The sequence below is a fragment of the Jaculus jaculus genome, chromosome 12 (assembly GCF_020740685.1).
Source record: "Jaculus jaculus isolate mJacJac1 chromosome 12, mJacJac1.mat.Y.cur, whole genome shotgun sequence".
NCBI classification, from domain to species: domain Eukaryota; kingdom Metazoa; phylum Chordata; class Mammalia; order Rodentia; family Dipodidae; genus Jaculus; species Jaculus jaculus.
Genome location: NC_059113.1, coordinates 100,532,198 through 100,553,781, shown reverse-complemented (window position 1 = coordinate 100,553,781; position 21,584 = coordinate 100,532,198). Strand labels below are relative to the sequence as shown.

General features: G+C 45.7%; 1 protein-coding gene and 1 non-coding gene across 5 annotated transcripts in view; both read right to left on the bottom strand.

Annotated features, from left to right (window-relative positions):
• Positions 1–21,584, bottom strand: part of Trim2 (tripartite motif containing 2) — a 192,862-nt gene that overhangs the window by 88,679 nt on the left and 82,599 nt on the right. The window lies entirely within an intron of this gene.
• Positions 9,627–9,761, bottom strand: LOC123453919. Its single transcript, XR_006633089.1, has one exon. It is a non-coding gene; the product is annotated as a small nucleolar RNA SNORA42/SNORA80 family (small nucleolar RNA).

Here is a 21,584-nt window from a genome sequence, read left to right as displayed (position 1 = left end):
GGTTCAATTCCCTAGTACTCATGTAAAGCCAGATGCACAAGGTGGCGCATGCATCTGGAGTTTGTTTGCAATGGCTCGAGGGCACGCCCGTTCTCTCTCTGCTCTCTCTGCTTGCAAATAAATAAATGAGAGAGAAATGGATACACTCAGGGACAAACATGTGCTCAACATACATGGCTATGTAATGAAAATAAAAAATAAACAGCCTTTAGATGTTTTGTAAGCCGCTCGTTTTTTTATTTCAGTGCTGGGGCTAGAACTCAGGGACTCATGCTTGACTACTAGAGCCACAGCTGAATTCCTCACGTCCATTCTTACTTTTTACACAAGTCCTGACTTACTGAGCCGTAGAAGCCTAGAAGCAGAGGTGGTAACTGCGGCTGATGGCAGAGGCGACATACCAAGAACTCCCCTGCCTCCTCACCGAGTCCCCTCACAGGGCTCTCATGGATCAAGGCACTTTAAGGGTTAGCCCGCAGCCCAGCGACAGAGAGAAGGCGGGCCCAAGTTCCGTTCCCAGCGCTGCAGAGACATCCACAGAAGGAGCAGAATCACTAAACTTTATTTGATGTTCTTTTTCCATTTTGAAGGAAGAGAAAAACACTGCTTATGCAAGTACACTGTTTATACTATGATGTAAAACTCTTTGAAAGAATAATTCAAAGTACCATGTTAAACCTCTTTTGTCAAATTAAGAACCTCAAACAATATTGAAAGCAAAAAATGCTACCAAACAAGATGTTTCTGCCGGCCTTACGTAGTTCGAGTACTATTAAAGGGAAATATTTTTTAAAAATAGCCTAACTTTTATCAGCAATGGCCTTTAATATTTAATCCCAAACAAGAGCTCATGAACTTGATAATCGGTGTTTACTGCTGTGGGAAGTGTGTACACTGCCAGCCAGCCATGGCCATTTTACTTATTTAAGTGGTTTTTTGGAGGTAGGGTCTCACTCTAGCTCAGGCTGACCTGAAAGTCACTCTGTAGTCCCAGGGTGGCCTCGAACTCATGATGATCCTCCTACCTCTGCCTCCCAAGTGCTGGGATTAAAGGCGTGTACCACCACGTCCAGCCTCATGGTCATTTTATATTGTTCCAAAAGTTGGCTTCTAATGACAATAAAGCTGAACAAGGTAGATATTGACTTGTAAAAGTCATGCTATTATTTATTTTTTTGGGTTTTTCAAGGGAGGGTCTCACTCCAACCCAAGCTGACCTGGAATTCACTATGTAGTCTCAGGGTGGCCTCGAACTCATGACGATCCTCCTACCTCTGCCTCCCAAGTGCTGGGATTGAAGGTGTGTGCCACCATGCTGGGCTCTGAAAGTCATGTTATTTGTTGAAGAGATAAGAGGAAGGTTAAAGCTAAGAGAGAAGAGGAGCAAGAAGAAAATGTGGGGTGAGCCACTTACTTCTTTTTATTGACAACTTCCATAATTGTAAACAATATCCCATTATAATTTCCTCCTTCCTCCCACTTTCCCCTTTGAAACTCCACTCTCCATCATATCCCCTCTCCCTCTCAATCAGTCTCTTCTATTTTGATGTCCTGATCTTTTCCTCCTATTATGATGGTCGTGTGTAGGTAGTGTCAGGAACTGCGAGGTCATGGACATCCATGAGCCACTTATTTCTGACATTCATTCCTTCACTTTTTTAAATTAATTTTTTGTTTATTTTTATTTATTTATACATTTGAGAGCGACAGACAAAGAGAGAGGGAAAGAGAGAGAATGGGTATGCCGGGGCCTCCAGCCACTGCAAACGAACTCCAGACACGTGCGCCCCCTTGTGCATCTGTCTAAGGTGAGTCCTGGGGAATTGAGCCTCGAACCAGGGTCCTTAGGCTTCACAGGCAAGCGCTTAACCGCTAAGCCATCTCTCCAGGCCCCTTCACTCTTTCTATGTTCATGCAACAATGGCACCCAGGAAGACTGGGCACCAGGTGCTTTTACATGAAGAGGGACTCAAAGTAACACAATGGTAACTATATTTTTTGGTAAGACAAATGAGAGAGAACTTTTTTCTCTTGGTCAAAAGGAAGTAAGAACAAAGGGCAAAAGAAAATAGAAGTATCTTTCTGATAAAACTCTCTGGAACATTTTTTCATTTCTTATTTTAATATTTATTTGGGAGGGGGAGAGAGAGAAAGAATGGCTGTACCACTGAAAATAAATTCCGGAAACATGCGCCACTCTGTGCATCTGGCTTTATGTAGGTAGTGAAGAATTGAGCCCGGGTTGTTAGGCTTTGCAAGCAAGTGCCTTTAATCGCTGAGACATCTCTCCTAGCTCACATGTCCAGACCATTCCTATCAATTTCAGAGTTATTCTCTAGTTAGAATAAATACTAAACACACAAGAGCCCAGCGTCAGGATCTCCCTACCACAGGCTCTATCTCCAGACAGCGCCACACTGGGGGTAAGGCCTTTAACACATGAAGGTTGGGAGGGCACGAGTACAAGACAGCCTGTCCCTTCTGTCACTGGGACCCCACCTCTTTGCTGAGACTAGAGCAAGCAAACAACCTCAGATCACTAGCATCTCATGGGACCCAAGCACAGGACAAGTAGGCGCAGCCCCAACGCGCACACAGTTGGGCTGACACGGCTAGAAACGCTGGCTGCAGGCTTTCCCCCCAAGTCCTTCAAAGGGTCAAATGCATCCTAGGACTCCAAGCGTCCCTCTGTCTCCCCTTTTCAAAAATTTACACCTGGGCTGGAGGGATGGCTTAGTGGTTAAGGTGTTTGCCTGCAAAGCCAAAGGACCCAGGTTCAATTCCCCAGGACCCATGTTAGCCTGATGCACAAGGGGGCGCATGCGTCTAGAATTCGTTTGCAGTGGCTAGAGGCCATGGCACATCCATTTGCTCTCTCTCTCTCTCTCTCAAATGAATAATTTTTTTTTTATTTTGGTTTTTGTTTTTTTCGAGGTAGGGTCATGTTCTAGCCCAGGCTGACCTGGAATTCACTATGTAATCTCAGGGTGGCCTTGAACTCATGGCACTCCTCCTACCTCTGCCTCTTGAGTGCTGGGATAAAAGGCATGCACTACCAAGCCTGGCTCATAAAATATTTTTTAAAAGAGTAATAAAGAAATCATGAGAGAAAATGATACGATCACAAAAAGGATTGGCACGTTTTGGGTCACGGCTGGTATATTCTGTATGTCCTTCCTGGCTCCAGCAAGGGCACACACGATCTTTCCCCAGTGGCTAGCTCATTCATTGCCGTTGCCCTCATGAACTCTGGTTTACACGCTGGGAAATGTGCTGTGCAGGATGCGTGTCACGGCTAAGTCTGGAGGTTAGCATCCATCAAAACATGTAAGCTGGGTTTGGGGAGATGGGTGCACCCAATCTCTCTCTCTCTCAAATCAATTAATCAATCTTTTTTTTTTTTTTTAAGAAGACACACCTGGGGCTGGAGAGATAGCTCAGCAGTTAAGTCTTTTGCCTTTAGAACCTAATGACCTGAGTTTGATTCCCCAGTACCCATGTAAAGCCAGATGCACAAAGTGGTGCATGCATCTGGAGTCTGTTTGCAATGGCTACAGGCCCTGACATGCCTATTCTCTCTCTCTCTCTTAAATAATTTTTTTTTTTAAATTAAGAGGTGGAACCAATATGGACCTTTACAAAGTGACTGAGTTTGAGACAAGCAGAGCAATTAACCCAGGGACAAATAGATTGCCTTGAGAATCATCCTGTTATAAAACCTAGTTTGACTTTTTGTTTTCTGTGTACTTTTACCATATGATGCCCTGTGCCACACTTCAGAGTTCCCATCAGCAAAAAGACCCTATACCTCCAGTTTCAGAACCATGAGCTGACTAAACACATATTACTTTAAAATTACCCAGTTTCTGGTATTTGCTTATAGCAAAAGCAAACTGAGACATGTTGAGCTAGAGATGTTTGCGGCTCAACCACATGGAAATAGCAGCAGCCGCTGAGCTCGCAGTTCTAAGCTCGGAGGAGAGGTCTGGGTACGAAGTAAAGATTGCAGCTGGAGAAGAAACCTAGGCAGCCAAGGAGATCATCACGACTATTAAGCAGGCGCGGGGTAGAACGCCTTTCATGCACTTCCTGTTTCTGCACTGCCCCAAAGGCAGACAGCTGCTATTAACTCCACCTTACAGACTAGGGGCCTCCTAAACCACAGGCCGTTCTGCGACCTGCCAAGCATTGTAAAGTGCCCTACGTTCCTAAGAACGAATTCCCCATCCGCATTTCATGTTGAGTCCAAAGTAAACATGTATTTCACTGAGACAAGGGTTGCATGAGATCATCCTCAGTACTACGCCCTCTGCTATTTTCTATTTTGTTTTACTTTCTCATACTTATTTATTTATTATGAGCTCTTGTTGTGTACTGCAGGATAGCCTGGGTCCCATGATCTTCTGACCTCAGCCCCCAGAGAGCTAGGTTTATAGACACGTGCCCTTACACCTGGCACCTATTTCTTATTATTTTATTTATTTATTTATTTTGGTTTTTTGAGGTAGGGTCTCACTCTGGTCTAGGCTGACCTGGAATTCACTATGCAGTCTCAGGGTGGCCTCGAACTCTCAGCGATCCTCCTACCTCTGCCTCCCGGGTGCTGGGATTAAAGGTGTTTTTATGTTTTTTGGTTTTTCGAAGTAGGATCTTGCTCTAGACCAGGCTGACTTGGAATTCACTATGTAGTCTCAGGCTGGCCTTGAACTCACGGCGATCCTCCCACCTCTGCCTCCCAAGTGCTGGGATTAAAGGTGTCCATCACACCCAGCCTATTTCACATATTGAAAATTTTTTATTTTTACTTACTTATTTGTGAGTGACAGACAGAGAAAGAGGCGGATAGAGAGAGAGAGAAAAAAAATGGCACACCAGGGCCTCCAGCTACTGCAAACGAACTCCAGATGCGTGTGTCCCCTTGTGCATCTGGCTTACGTGGGCCCTGGGCTTAGGCTTCACAAGGAAGTGCTTAACCGCTAAGCCATCTCTCCAGCCCCCTATTTCATATCTTTAAATAGATTGATTGCAACACACCCACTTGGTTTACAACCCACTCGGGAAGTCCACAGCTTGAGAACTGCTGTTCAATGTCCTTTTGCCTCCCACGCCTGAATCCGAATAATCCCAGAGGTTGTGTGAAGAAGAGGGACGTTCATCACAGACATTAATTTAAAGAGAAAACTTGGCTTCTGGCCAGTCTGAAGTCTTTGCATAACCTGATGAACACTGGGATCTCTTTTGCCAAACATGCCTGGAGGTCCTGTCTGTGGAAGGCAGCTCTAAGTAGCGAGTCACTTATATCTGTCACATGTATTCATGGGGATTGAAGTTATTTTCTCTGCCAAGTTTCCCCACTGTGTGGGGAAGGAAAAGAGGCAGATGCCCACCACTTTGAAGAGTTTGAAAGTTATTATAAAATTGTTCCAGTATTGCACAGTATTAGGATTTGGGCATGCAGCCCAAAGCAAGCTATCCCTGTGCTTGAACACTTTTTTTTCTTTTTAATATTTTTATTTTTTACTTATTTATTGTTTGGGGGGGGTTCTGAAGCAGGGTCTTATTCTAGCTCAAGCTGACCTAGAATTCATTCTGCAGTCTCAGGCTGGCCTTGAACTCACAGCAATCCTCCTACCTCTGCTTCCCGAGTGCTGGGATTAAAGGTGTGCGTCACCACGCCCGGTCAGTATTTTTATTTTCATTTATTTATTTGAGAGGGTGAGAGAGAATGGGCACACCAGGGCCTCCAGCCACAGCAAACAAATTCCAAACACATGCGCCACCTTGTACATCTGGCTTACATGGGTCCTGGGGGTCAAACCTAGGTCCTTTGGCTTTTAAGGCAAGTGCCTTGACTGCTAAGCCATCCCCATAGCCCGGAATTAGCACTCTGATAAGAAGAAATAGAACAGAACCTTCTCTCTCTGCCACAGTCAGAAGGGGCGCACTGCAAGTCAGGAGAGGGACCCTCACCAGTCAATGAACCCGCGGCATCTTTCCCCTAACCTTCCAGAACCCAGAACAGCAAGAAACAGGTGCCTGAAGCGTCCAGTGTGTCGTATTCATTACAGCAGAGAGCAAGGGCAGACCCTGGCCCCGGCCACGGTCTTCTCTCAGTACTTCCGAGCAGTGCGGTCAGCGGGCAGGTGATCACGGCTCTTGCAGGTCTGGCTCCAACCACCCTCCCAGTACTGACACCAAACCCACCTTGAAAACCCCACGCAAACACATTGCACACTCTTTTAAACACAATTCCTGCAGACACTAATGGCGATAAGAAGCATTACCTTTGGGGCTGGAGAGATGGCTTAGCGGTTAAGGCCTTTGCCTGCAAAGCCAAAGGATCCTGGTTCGATTCTCCAGGTCCCACGTAAGCCAGATGCACAAGGGGGCGCACACATCTGGAGTTTGTTTGCAGCGGCTGGAGGCCCTGGCATGCCCATTCTCTCCCTCTCTCTGCCTCTTTCTCTCTCTCAAATATATAAATAAATAAGATATATTAAAAAAAAAGAAGTATTACCTTTGAGGTGGGACTTATGGGGTATGACACTGACATCTTGCTCAGCAGGCAATGGTTTAGCTGGCAGGATTTTAGGAACTCACCTAGAAAATAATGCCATAGACCCTACACAGATGCATTCATCCTTTCTTCTGCTTCATGGGAACAAGGGGATTGTTTCTTTGCAAGAAAACGACCCCTTCCGAGCGGCCGCCAGCCTTCCTATCACCTCCATGATCTCTTTGTTGGTTGATGCGGCTAACTTGACAGGACCTAGAGATGCCTGGAAAATGGGAGGAGCTTATGGTTGTGTCTATGTTGTGTTTCTAGAGAAGATGGGCAGGGGGGTCTGCGAACTGATGGAGAGGAGGCAGCTGCATCCAATGACTCGGAGAGCCCACGGAACAAAAGCAGGGGGAGGGCTGGCTCAGCAGCTCAGGCGCTTGCCGGCAAGAACCCAGGTTCAATTCCCCAGGACCCCATAAAACCAGATGCACAAGGTGGTGCATGAATCTGGAGTTCGTTTGCAGTGAATGGAGGCCTTGGCATGCCTATTGTCTCTCTCTGTCTCTCAAGTGAATAAATAACTAAATAAATTATTTTTTAAACAGTGGAGGAGCATGTGTACTTGCATACTTTCCCTCCTCCTCCTCATCGTTTTTGTTTTTGAGGTAGGGTCTCGCTCTGACCCAGGCGGACCTGGAATTAGTCTCAGGGTGGCCTCGAACTCACAGGGATCCTCCTACCTCCGCCTCCCAAGTGCTTGATTAAAGGCATGTACCACCACACCTGGCCCCCACTCTTCTTTTAATAACTTTTTCTATTTTTTGTTTTTTCAAGATAGGGTCTCCTCATTCTAGCCCAGGCTGACCTGGAATTCACTATGTGGTCTCAGGGTGGCCTCGAACTCATGGTGATTCTCCTACCTCAGCCTCCCAAGTGCTGGGATTAAAGGTGTGCGCCACCATGCCTGGCCCCATTCTTCTTAAAAAAAATATTTATTTATTTGCAAGAAGACAGAGAAAGAAAGCATGCCAGAGCCTCTTGCCCCTGCCAATGAACTCCAGACGTATGTACTGCTTTGTGCATCTGGCTTTACGTGGGTACTGGGGAATCGAACCCGGGCCATCAGACTTTGCAAGCTAGTGCCTTTAATGACTAAGCCTTCTCTCCAGTCCTCTTTCCTCTTGAAGAGTGTCGTTTTACTCCTTCTGTGACCCACGGACATAAAGCCTGGAGACTTAAACATAGGCCTTTGGTCTTGGACTCGGGCTGCCTCATTTCTGTCGCTCTGAACCTCGTGGCTCCTTGGACTCCACTGTTACTGGCTCCCTGGCTCTGTACGTGGGCACAGTCAGTGTGGGACAACCCAGGCTTCTAATCCAATCCCCCCACCCGCAACAAGAACAAAAATCATGGCTTTCAAGTAAAAGCTTCTGGGCGCTTCTCTTAACCCTGCCACACTATGATAGTCATCTTTCCTTCCTATCCGGGGACTCCATTTCCCCAACTGTGTTTGTTGTGACTAAAATTAAAGTCTTCCCCTAGTAGGCTCTGGTCAGTTCTCAGCCCATTCTCTTGGAGCCTTGGCTCCTGGCTCAGAAACTTCCATTGGAAATTCTTCCCTCAGCATTGGAAGTAGAGAACTCCGCTGTTTGCCTTCGACTTCTTTAAATACTTCTTGGGCTGGTTCTTGGCAACACTTCTAAGGCTGGGAATTTGCCAAAATCTCAAGCCCACGCCTGTGGTTCTATATTCCCGCTGTCAGAGAGCTCAGCCACCCTGGGGGTGACAGGGCTGCTTGGGGTGCATTTAAATCCCAAATCCGTGTTTGAAGGGAGGACAGCTGGACAGTGCACGTGCCCACGTGCCTCCGTCACTGCCTCAAATCCTGCACTTGGGGCCCTGGATCTCAGCTTTGAGCCTTTGCCAGCCACAGTCACTGTTATGAGTAACTTCTCCATGGCTCCTTCCAGGCCGCAGAGCTTGAGAACACTGACCCTGGGCCTCGTGGTCTTTGAGATAAGGCGGAGGTAGGGATGTGCCCAGCACTGTCACGTGGCCATTGCTCAAGTCTCCACAACTCTTCGATTCTCCCGCTTTGTTCCCCTCCACCCCCTTCCCCAGCACACAGCCAGCTCTCTCCTTGCCCTCCATTCTGCTTTGGGACCATTTTGCCAGAACTTTCTCCTTTCATACTAAACTGCTGCTCAGGTCTGTAAAAGTGCCTGCAATGGGCTGGACCAGGCAGGTCCTCTCCTAGACGTTAGGTTAAAGTCTTGCAGCACCCCAGAAAGTGGGCCTATTTAGAAACACGGGTGCTCCTGGGCAGACTCTGTGGCTACCTCTTTTTTTTTTATTTGTTTGAGAGCGACAGACACAGAGAGAAAGACAGATAGAGGGAGAAAGAGAATGGGCGCGCCAGAGCCTCCAGCCACTGCAAATGAACTCCAGACGCGTGTGCCCCCTTGTGTATCTGGCTAACGTGGGACCTGGGGAACCAAGCCTCGAACCAGGGTCCTTAGGCTTCACAGGCAAGCGCTTAACCGCTAAGCCATCTCTCCAGCCCTGTGGCTACCTCTTGAGGAACCCCCCCGAAACTGGAAATTTCACAAGTTGAAAATAGATTAATGTTGAGCTGGGGAAATGGATCAGTGGTTAAAGACATTTGCTGTGTGAAGCCTGCCTGCCTGCATTTAATTCCCCAGTACCCACATAAAGCCAGGTGCACAACGTGGCCCGTGCATATAGTTTGTTTGGAGTTGCAAGAGGCCCTGGCATGCCCATGCTTTTTCTCTCTCTCTGTCCCTGTCTCTGTCAGTCTCTTACTCCCTCTTTGCTTGCAAATAAAAATTTTTAGGGTCTGGAGAGATAGCTTAGGGGTTAAGGCACTTGCTTGCAAAGCCTAAGCACCCAGATTTGACTCCCTGGTACCCATGTAAAGCCAGATACACAAAGTGGTACATGTCTCTGGAGTTCATTTGGAGTGTCAAGAGGCTCTGGCATGCCCGACCTGCTTTATTATCATCATTTTGCAGCACTGGGGACAGAACCCAGGGTCTTGGTGCTCTATCACCAAGCCACAGACCTAGCCCATAGTAGTGCTTTATTTATTTATTTATTTATTTTTCTCTATGCAACCCAATTCAGTGCCAGCAGCCTACAGGGAGAAGCCAGGCAATGGTTCAGGGCTACAGTTTGCTTTGGCATGGGGCACTATGAGAGGCCCAGGGGCACAAATCTATACATTACTTTCACCTTATAAAGTTTTATTTACTTGTAAGAAAGAGACAGAATATGGGTGCACCAGGGTCTGTGGCTGCTACAGATGATCTCCAGATGCATGCATCATATGGTGGTTTGAATTAACATTCCCCATCGACTCAGGTGTTTGGTATACTGGGTCCTCGGCTGGCGGCAATTTGGGAGGTGGAGCCTTGCTGGAGGAAGTGTGCTGTTTGGGGCAGGCTTTGGGGTGTTGTAGCTGGCTCTTGCCTGCCAAAGCTTGGCTCACTCTTCTGCTGTTTTCCACCTGCTGTGGCAGAGGTGATGTCCAGCCTCTGCTCATACCATGCTTTCCCCTGACATCATGAAACTTCCTCTAGAGAGTAAGCCAAAATTAAAAATTTCCCTCTCATCAGCCGCTTTGGGCTCAGTCTGGTGCTTTATTCCAACAAGAAAATAACTGCAACACATCACTGTGTGTATGTGGCTTTATGTATGCACTAGGGAATCGAGCCAAGGGCAGGCAGCAGGTTCTATAAGCAAGCACCTTTAACTGCTCAGCCAGCTTCCCGGCCCTACTCCATCTAATGTCACTCAATCAGGTGTTCCTGAGCATCTGGTCCCCTGAGCAGGATGGTGTGCGCACTGAAGCTCTTTTTACTGGAAACATCACTTGAGTTCTTGGAGACTTACTTTCCTCACTTCTAAGATAGTCCATCTCAAAGGCATTAATTATAATGATAGAACAATTTCTTTCAGGCTTTTAAAAATATTTTTATTTTGGAGACTGGAGAGATGGCTTAACAGTTAAGGCGTTTGCCTGCAAAGCCAAAAGACCCAGGTTCAATTCTCCAGGACCCACGTAAGCCAGATGCACAAGGAGGTGCATGCGTCTGGAGTTCACTGGCAGTGGCTGGAGGCCCTGGTGTGCCCATTTTCTGTCTGTCTCTCTTCTCTCTCTCTGCTTGCAAATAAATAAAAAAAAATTATTTAAAAAATTTTATTTATTTGGACTGGAGAGATGGCTTAGCGGTTAAGGTGTTTGCCTGCAAAGCCACAGGATCCCAGTTCAATTCTCCAGGACCCTCATAAGGCAGATGCACAAGGGGGCACATGGAGTTTGTTTGCAGTGACTGGAGGTCCTGGTGTGCCCATTCTCTCTCTCTCTCTCTCTCTCTGCCTCTTTCTCTCTGTCACTCTCAAATAAATAAATAAAAATGAACAAAAAATTAATTAATAAATAAAATATATTTGAAGGTATTTATTTGCAAGCAGAGAGAGATAGAAGAGACAAAGAGAATGGGGCACCAGGGCCTTCAGCTGCTACAAACGAACTCCAAATGCTGGTGTCACTGTGCATCTGGCTCTATATAGGTCCTGGAGAATTGAACCCAAGTCCTTAGGCTTTACAGGCAAGCGCCTTAACTGCTGAGCCATCTCTCCAGCCCTAATCTTATTTTATTTTATTTTTTTGTTTGCAGTGCTAGGGAAGGAACCCAGGGTCTTCCATGTGCTAAGTGTTCATCCACTGAGCCACACCCCTAACTCTGAAAATGATTTTTTTTTTTTTAAGGTAAAGTCTTTTTCCAGTGTGGGAGTCATTCATTATGTTGATCTCAGGGCCGAGCGAGCTCAGCTAGTGAGCTGCCACACTGAAAAAAATTATGGGCCTGCACCAAGTGAGCAAGTTCTTCAAGATTCATGCCAATCAACTTCATGACCAGTAATGGGAGTGGAGAAACAGCGAGGCATGGCTTGGTGGGTTAACAGGGAGACTTTCATACATGAAGCAGAGGTGCCGTCCTGTCCCTCAGGCTTTTGCACAGCCCGCAGTACCCCAGGCTTTTTAAATAATCAGCCATCTCCAACGTTTGCCTTTTTTCCATTCTGCTTCAGGAAACCCACTAGGTAATGTAATATTAATACATTATCCTAAGCCAAAGTTTAATGCTTGTTTGTGGTTGTTTCCCCCCTTAACTGAATTATCCTGGTTTTAAGGCGGGAAGCTAACCATAAAATACTAAATGTGCTTATGAAGCAGAATAAAAGTCCAACTGAGAATCTCAATAGTTTGTCCTGTGAGCATTTCAAATCTAGGAAGAGCCAGTTGGCCTCAAGGTCAAATTAGACAAACATCAGCAGCTCAAAGACTGCATGTTTGGTAAGTGTTCACATCCTGAAACCACAAGACTTCCATATAAAACCCACCATAGGACTTTACTTTTAAGATAAATAGTGCTTTTTTTTAAAAAAAATTATTTATTTATTTATTTGAAAGTGACAGAGAGAAGGAGGCAGAGAGAGAGAGAGAGAGAGAGAGAGAGAGAGAGAGAGAGAGGGAGAGAATGGGTACACCAGAGCTTCCAGACTCTGTAAACAAACTCCAGATGCGTGTGCCCTCTTGTGCATCTGGCTAATGTGGGTCCTGGGGAATTGAGCCTCGAACCAGAGTCCTTAGGCTTCATAGGCAAGCGCTTAACCGCTAAGTCATCTCTCCAGCCCAATAGTGCTGTTTTTTAAAAGTTTTGTTTATTCATTTATTTTTTGTTTTGTTTTGTCGAGGTAGGGTCTCACTCGAATCCAGGCTGACCTGGAACTCAGTCTGTAGCTCCAGGATGGCCTTGAACTCATGGCGCTCTTTCTACCTCAGCCTCCCCAGTGCTAGGATTAAAGGTGTGCACCACCACACCCATCTTGAATGTTGCTTTCTTTTTTTTAAGTGAATAGATGAAGTTTGGTTTGTTTTTTGCTTTTCATAAAATCCCAGCTGGCCTCAAAATCTGCAGGTCGTTTATTAAAGCTAGTCTTAAATGACTAACTCTCCTGCCTCTACCTCCCGGCTAAACTTTTCTCTCTTATATCACGCATGGCATTTGTTCCACAGCTGTTCAGTCCTGGACAGTGATTTTGAGTGAACCAGGAAGTAAGCATTCTTAATCGATAGATGCCAAACCCAGACCATTTATTAGGAGTTTAAGTACCAAAGTAGTCACTGGGTCTATAGTCACAATGCTGGAGCTGGTAGACATAAAAGACACGGGCAGAGCCGGGTGTGGTGGCACACACCTTTAATCCCAGCACTCAGGAGGCAGAGGAAGGAGGATAGCTGTGAGTTCGAGGCCAGCCAAAGATTAAATAGTGAATTTCAGGTCAGCCTGGGCTAGAGTGAGATCCTACCTCAAAAACAGATAAATAAAAAAAAAATAAAAAATAAATACAGGACACAGGCAGGAGAACCAGGAGTCTTCCCTTCCTTTGGTCTGTCTGTGAACTCCTGCCCTGTTGACCACCCAGCAATAGATACTAGCTGGATGGCTGTACAGAAAGGCAAGACTTAACTGATCTGAAATAGATCTGACATCCCTTTGGTGAATGCTGAGCCAAGGAACTTGAGGATTATCAAGTGATTTCAGGGAAACTATCAGGAAAAGAACTCTCTTTAGTGCCACCTAGGCTGAGATTGGGCATGGAGCATCCCGAGTGAGATACGCCCCAGACCTGCCAGGAATACTTTGCTCTGCATCACAAATGAAAACCAGCTTGCACACAGATGGAGTCCATGATTTTGTAACCCCACAAATCTGTCTTCCTCCACGGCAGAAACTGCTTTAGCTAGTCAAAGCAAATTCCTAATAGTTTCCTATTTTTGATATGGAAAGGAAGTAATATAAATTGGGGCAGGCTGGGGATCCGTGGTAGAGACCACACTTAACATGCACAAGACCCTGGGTTCAAAGCCCAGTGCAAGAGAAAAGGGGGAGGAAGGGAGAAAGAAAGAGAGACAGGTGTGGTGGCGCATGCCTTTAATCAAGCACTAGGAAGGCAGAGGTAGGAGGAGAGCTGTGAGTTTGAGTTGACCCTAAGACTACATGGTAAATTCTAGGTCAGGATGGACTAGAGTGAGAACTGACCTTACCTCCAAAAACAAAACAAAACAAACAAAAAAACGAGAGCAATATGAATTTGGTCTGAAGTGGATACTTATTAAAAATTCAGAACCTTTGTTTAAGCAAAACCATTTATGTGAACTACAAGGAAAATCTTTATGGAGGAAACACCTGACAAATCTGTGTTTTGTTGTTTAAAAGAAGGTCCATTAAAAACGAATAAGGAGGGCTGGAGAGATGGCTCAGCAGCTAAGGTGCTTGTCTGCAAAACCTAACGGTCTGAGTTCAATTCCCCACTACCCACATAAAGCCAGATGCACAGTGGCATATGTATCTGGAGTTCATTTGCAGCCTGGAGGCCCTGGTATGCCCATTCTCTCTATCTTTCTGTGTCTTTATCTCTCTCTGCTTGAAAATAACTAAATAAAAATATTTTCATTTATTTATTCACGGTTTTTTTGAGGTAGGGTCTCACTCTAGCCTAGGCTGACCTGGAATTCACTATGTAGTCTCAGGCTGTCCTTGAACTCATGAAGATCCTCCTACCTCTGCCTCCTGAGTGCTGGGATTAAAGGCATGCTCCACCATGCCTGGGTTTATTTATTTATTTAGGTTTTTTAAAATTAAATTAAATTTTATTTATTTGAGAGAGAGAGAGAAAGGGGAGGAAGAGAATGGGCATGCCAGGACCTCTAGCCACTGCAAACGAACTCCAGATGCACCTTGTGCATCAGGCTTATGTGGGTCCCAGGGAATCAAACCTGAGTCCCTGGCTTTGCAAGCAAACACCTTAACCACTAAGCAATCCCTCCAGCTCCCCCCAAATAAGTATATAAAAATATTTTTAAAAGCCAAATGTGGTGGTACACTCCTTTAATCTCAGTACTCAGGAGGCAGAAGTAAAAGCACTGCTGTGAGTTCGAGGCCACCCTGAGACTACATAGAGAATTCCAGGTCAGCCTGGGCTAGAGCGAGACCCTACCTCGATTAAGTGAGGTCAGGTGAAGAGATTGAGTAAAGGAAAGGTGGAGGGAGGGCTAATCCAAATCTAAGAAGATAGAAATAAATCATACGGAAATCTACTTTTTTTTTGGATAATGTAACACTCTATCAAATAAATAAATAAAAATAAAATAGTTTTTAAAATGGGGATGTAGTTCAAGTGGTAGAGTTCTAGCCTAGCCTGCATAGTACCCTGGCCTGTATCTCCTCAACCAGGCATGGTGGCATCACATGCCAGAGTTCTCCAGAATTCAGGACATAAAGACAGGGGAATCAGAAATTCAATGTCATCCTCAACTACATAATGAGTGGGAAGCCAGCCTGTTCTATATGAGAAGAAAGGAATACGACATGCCTGTGCTGAAGCAGACAGTATAGCCCATGCCATAAGAAATTTGTCTTCCAAATAAATAAATACAAATATGATTTCAAAAAAGGTGTAGAAGATGCATATGGCAGATCATACATCTAGAGTTTGTTTGCAGTGGCTGGAGGCCCTGGCATGTCTATTCTCTTTCTCTGCCTCTTAAATAAATAAATTAAAATAAAATACTTTTAAAAAGAAAGAAGTTGGGGCTGGAGAGATGGCTTAGTGGTTAAGCGCTTGCCTGTGAAGCCTAAGGACCCCGGTTCAAGGCTCGGTTCCCCAGGTCCCACGTTGGCCAGATGCACAAGGGGGTGCACGCGTCTGGAGTTCGTTTGCAGAGGCTGGAAGCCCTGGCGCGCCCATTCTCTCTCTCTCCCTCTATCTGTCTTTCTCTCTGTGTTTGTCTCTCTCAAATAAATAAATAAATAATTTAAAAAAATTGTATTATATTAAAAAGAAAGAAGTAAAAAAAAGTATTCTAACACATGAGGCCATGGGAAACATTTTATATTCAAACCACCATACGCCTAGATTAAAAAACAAAATTTCGGGTTGGAGAGATGGTTTAGCGGTTAAGCGCTTGCCTGTGAAGCCTAAGGACCCCGGTTCGAGGCTCTGTTCCCCAGGTCCCACATTAGCCAGATGCACAAGGGGGCACATGCATCTGGAGTTCGTTTGCAGAGGCTGGAAGCCCTGGCATGCCCATTCTCTCTCTCTTCCTCTATCTGTCTTTCTCTCTGTGTCTGTCGCTCTCAAATAAATAAATAAATAATTTTAAAAAAATTAAAAAAAAAAATTTCCCCCCTTTGTTCTAGGTGTTAGGGATGAACCCAAGACCCGGCACATGCTAGGCACATGCTATACCACTGAGCCACACCCTAGCCTGACTAAATCTTCTCAACTTGTTTTGGTGAATGCTATAGCAGCCATCAAACGGCTTTTAGCGTCAGGCATGGATTATTTCATCCTTTTTAGGCTTCTGGATTGAGAACGGAGTGGTGGAGGTGAAAAGGGATGAGGTAAACTCCAAAGGTAATTGCTACTTGATAGCAGAGAAAACGGAAGACACAGCAAAGGGTTACATTGGCAGCTCATCCCTCCCCTAAGCAGATGGCTCCCTGTCACTTCATTGTACCCAGAGTGCATGCCAGCCTCGTGACTGGAGCAAGAGACAGCATTTATCATCGGAGAGCACGTGTCCTACAGAGGGTGTGCCGAGCCGGCCGACAAAGCATCGTTCTCATTAAAAAGGAAAGAGCTTTGAAAAGAAGAATTTTAGTGGTGCCAGCAATCTGAAGACCATGTTTTATAGCTGTTTGTTAAATTTGGTTTTGATTACCGGGCTCACGACTGGCAAAGAGTTAGAAGAGACGGACATCCGGGCCATTCGTTCCCTGTACCCATCATCAGCTAGAAACGGCCACCACCCGTCTCGTCACCCCGTGAACTTCAGTGTGATTTTCTAGCCAGTCACACCTGGTCTCTCTCCCCGGCATTCACGTGGTCCTTACTTTGAAAACTGCACCCTAGGACTGGACAGAGGGCTCAGAGGTTAAGGTGCTTCTGTGCAAAGCCTAAGGACCCAGGTTTAATTTCCCAGGGCCCACGTAAGCCAGACGCACAAGGTGGTGCATGTGTCTGAAGTTCATTTGCAGTGGCTGGAGGACCTAGCGCAGCCATTCTCTCTCTTTCTATCTACCTCTTTTGATCTCTCTCTCTCTCTCTCAAATAAATAAGTAAATAAGTAAATAAATAAAATACTTTTTAATAAAAAACTGTATCCAAGGGCTGGAAAGATGGCTCAGCAGTTAAGACACTTGCCTGCAAAGCCTAAGGACTGGACTTCGATTCCCCAGTACCCTCATAAAGCCAGAAGCACACATGCACCTGAAGTCAGTTGCAGTGGTGGGAAGCCCTGGCACACCCATACTCACTCTCTCTGTATCTGCCTCTTCCTCTCTCACTCATTCTCTCTCTCAATCAAATAAATAAAAATTAGAAACAAAAACTGTATCCTAAAGCAACAGATGACTGTCATTATAGCCACCCATAAAGATAAGTCAGCTAAGGACTTATGGCTAATTTCTGACCTAGAAAGCTCAGGAGGTACAAGGATACAGTTAGGATCTGAGTGAGAAAATGATGCCAGAGAGATCTCTGTGGGATTAGAACTCCTACACCAATAGCTCTTGAGTCTTAGGTTCTTGTCCATGTTAGCAAAGAATTGAAAACATAGGTACAGTAGGGTGTGGTGGCGCATGCCTTTAATCCCAGCACTAGGGAGGCAGAGGTTGGAGGATTGCCGTGAGTTCGAGGCCACCCTGAGACTCCATAGTGAATTCCAGGTCAGCCTGGGCTAGAGTGAGACCCTACTTCTAGAAACCAAAATAGATAAATAAATAAACAAATAAACACATAGATACAGAGAAAGTACATTATGAGATTTATTTTAGGAAGATTTAAGAGAGAGAGAGATTAAAAGCATGAACGTACCCAAGATAGAAGAATTTCTCTGTCTTCCCAGGCTGGCTTGGAAGGGAGAGGAAATCATGAGTACCTCCCTCACATAGGGAAGGGAAGAGAAGAAGGGATTTACACAGGCATTTCAGGTCCATTTACACGAACCAGACATCCAGTTAGAATGAGCCTCACCAGGCTCAGATGCATAGGGAGGAAGATGATTGGTTCATGGGCCCCAGAGGAACATTGACTTAAGAATGCCCTCTGGGCTGGAGAGACGGCTTAGCGGTTAAGCGCTCGCCTGTGAAGCCTCAGGACCCCGGTTCGAGGCTCGGTTCCCCAGGTCCCACGTTAGCCAGATGCACAAGGGGGCGCACACGTCTGGAGTTCGTTTGCAGAGGCTGGAAGCCCTGGCGCACCCATTCTCTCTCTTTCCCTCTATCTGTCTTTCTCTCTGTGTCTGTCGCTCTCAAATAAATAAATAAAAAAGTTTAAAAAAAAAAAAAAGAATGCCCTCCCACAGGGGCTAAGCCGGTGAAATTGGGAACAAGTAGAAAGCTGCTATTGCTGAGGAGTTGCTACCTTCAGCCATCCTGGATGAGACTGGATCAGACATGGTTCTCAGGAACAGACATGTCCTGCCGAGCACAAAAGGCAGAATCCATGTTTCTTTGGGCCAGTCCCTAGCCAAGTACTTATCAGGATAAAGCTATCTTCCTCCTAGACCATATAAAAAATGGGGAGAAGGCCAGGAGGGATGGTGCATGCCTTTAATGCCAGCATTTGGGAGACAGAGAGGTAGGAGTATCACCGTGAGTCTGTGAGTTAGAGGTCACCCTGAGACTCCTTAGTGAATTGTATGTCAGCCTGTGCTAGAGCAAAACTCTACCTCAAGAAAACAAAACAGGGCTGGAGAGATGGCTTAGCAGTTAAGGCATTTGCTTGCGAAGCCAAAGGACCCAGGTTCGAGTCCCCAGGACCCACATAAGCTAGATACATAAGGCGGTGCACACATCTGGGGTTAATTTGCAGTGGCTGGAGGATCTGGCGTGCCCATTCTCTCTATCTGTCTCTCTTCTCTCTCTCTCTCTCTGCTTGCAAACAAATAAATAAATTTTAGAAACAAACAAACAAAAAAAGAGAGCTGGGTGTGGTGGCGCACGCCTTTAATCCCAGTACTCGGGAGGCAGAGGTAGGAGGATCTCTGTGAGTTCGAGGGTACTCTGGGACTACAGAGTGAATTCCAGGTCAGCCTGAGCTAGAGTGAGACCCTACACCTCGAAAAACTAACAAACAAAAATTGAACAAAACAGAGAGAGATAGAGAGAGCTTGCTCCCCAAATCTGGAAGGCAATAACTCACGCGGACTGAGCTGAGTATTTTGCCATCATGCCCACCCCCAGCTCCTAATTCACTGCGTTAGGTCCCAGAAAAAGGGTAACTGAGGCAGACTGCCTGACTGACAAGATAAGACGGGCACTTCCCATTGTGCCCAAAGGCCAAGGACACACAGGGACACTACAAGATGCAAATCCTGTGCAATGCAGCCAATGCCTTTTTCACCCCTCAGCAAAGATCCAGAAAATTTAACTCTGTTCAGTGGATTCCTAGTATGAATAGGGCACCATTGTAGATTGCGCAATGCTAATTTGAAGAAACTGCATGTAGCCCACAAAGGAGGGGCTTGCGTCTTTGTTTAGTCTGAGAGGCTACTTTCATGATTACAGGGGTCTGATATCATCCTCTCAATTAATGCAAGGTTTGGGAGTGTCTACCATTTCCCCTCCAGCAACGCTCCCATTAGAGGTCATTTTGCAGCCACCCACGGCCAGTTGGGAAACTGGCTGGGACCTGGGGAAGGAAGCTCATGGGAACAGCCTTACACCCAGTAGAAGTCTTGGGGAAAAGTAGCAAATGCCACCTATTTCTGGCCATATTCAAGGAGCCAAGAAGATACCTTTTACTGCCCAAAGAAGCCATGGGACTAGGATTCTCCCAGGTGGTGTTTGTATCTGAACCCCCCAAAATTCTAAGTTTGGGGAACATTTCTTTTTGTTGCTGTTTTCTGTTTCTGAAGTCAGGGCTAGCCTCAAACATTTCATCCTCCTGCCTCAGTCTCTTGAGTGCCAGGATGAGAGGCATGTGCCACCACTCCATGCTGGAGGACTTTTGAGGAAGTTGGTGACTAGATGGGAGAAAGAGCCTAAAAGCAGCATTGGGGTCAGGGAACATGGCTCAGTGGCTAAAGGTGCTTGCTGCAAAAGCCATCCAGCTGAGATTCAATTCCCCAGCCACCCACATAAAGCCAGACAAGCACTCTGTCTGCAGCAGCACGAGAATCTGACAAGTGTGCACATGCATGCACACATGCAAATAAATTTTTAAAATTCTAAAATGAATAGCTGGGTGTGGTGGCTCATGCCTTTACTCCCAGCACTAGGGAGGCAGAGGCAGGAGGATCACAGTGAGTTCTCAGCCAGCTCTGAGATTACAGAGTGAGTTCCAGGTCAGCTTGGGCTAGACCGAGACCCTACCTCCAAACAAAACAAAACAAAAACCTTAAAATAAAAATAAAAAGACCACCAAGTCTTCAAGATGCTTTCAAGACTTATATTCTGACACACACACATACATGTCAACATATATATCAATCTGAATATTTGCGTGTGTGTGTCTATGTGTGTGTGTGTGTGCGCGCGCGTACTTTTGTATGTCCAGACCTTAAAGGAATGAGGCATCTGCTCTATAAATCTGTTGGCCGATGGACTGGGACAGGGGCTTGAAAGATGTCTTTTTTTCCTTTCCTTCTACCTATTTGGGCAGAACACCCTAAAACAACACTTGCTCTAAGGTCTAGAGATGCTTAGTGGTATACAGTATGTGGTTCCCATGTCGAGACCCTGCTCCCCCCACCGCCCCCAGCACCACAAAACTAACAAAAGTTCGTCCTGATCCTGCAGGGATAGAAACAGAGCAGGAAAGTTTTTATGCTTCTCTAGATATTGAAGGGAAAGGGGCTGGAGAGATGGTTCAGCAGTTAAGGCACTTGCCTATAAAGCCTCGGGACCCAGGTTTGATTCCCGAGGACCCATGTAAAAGCCAGATGCACAAGGTGGCGCGTGCATCTGGAGTTTGTTGCAGTGGCTGGAGGCCCTGGTACACCCATTGTCTCTTTCTTCCTCCCTCTCTCTCCCTCTTCCTCTCTATCTACCTTTCTCTCTCTCTCTCAGATAAATAAGTAATAAATAAAGGAAGGGAAAGGTAGAACCCTTAATCAGACATTCTGGAACCTGAACAACGTTTACTTCAAGGAGACAGTGACTTAGTCGAGATAGTCATCTCCCAGAGCTCCGACTGCCTCCCGATCTCTGAAGTCAGTATGTCTTAGGTGGATTAGTTGAGCAGAGGAAACCCTGCACCCACAGCTTTTCTAGAAAATTCCTAAACTGCATAAGTGCTGACACATATAGTGCTTTGTTTCATTCAAAGGCACATTCTTTTCTTTCTTCCTTTCTTTCCCCTTCCTTTCTTCCTCTGTCTCTGTCTTCCCTCTCTTCTGTGTGGTGCTGGGTGAAACCTAGGACTTTGTGCATGGCCAGGCTATACCCCACATCCCCAACCCCAAAGGCACAATCTAATCCTCTAGGGCCAGTCTCTCTGTATGAAAGGTATGCTATACAAAAGGAAATACTGAAAATCTAGGATGAGGATATTTATGTTCGAGGATTAGGGTGAGATTCAAAGACAGGATGTACAAAAGTAAGTTTTACATAGGAAGCAACTATTATGAATACAATTTAATATTTGCCAAGAAAAATCTCTGATTCTGAGGTTGAATTTCCTCCAAACCTCCTAAATATCCTAAAGTTGAATGGTAAATAAACAGTGGCTCAGTGTTACCACACTTAGCCTCCCTAGTTTTATTCCTTCCTATTTATCTCCAAAAAACTACAGTTCTCAATTCTTTTTACTGTAAGATCAACTACCACCCATATTAAGAGACCTATCGTTTTCTTACAGGGAAAATAATGTATTAACTCACAGAGGACTTGTGACTTTTTAGAACCCAATTACTATAGTCATTCTAAAAGTTCAGTACATAAGAGTCAGAGAGGCCAGGCATGGTGGCACATGCCTTTAATGCCAG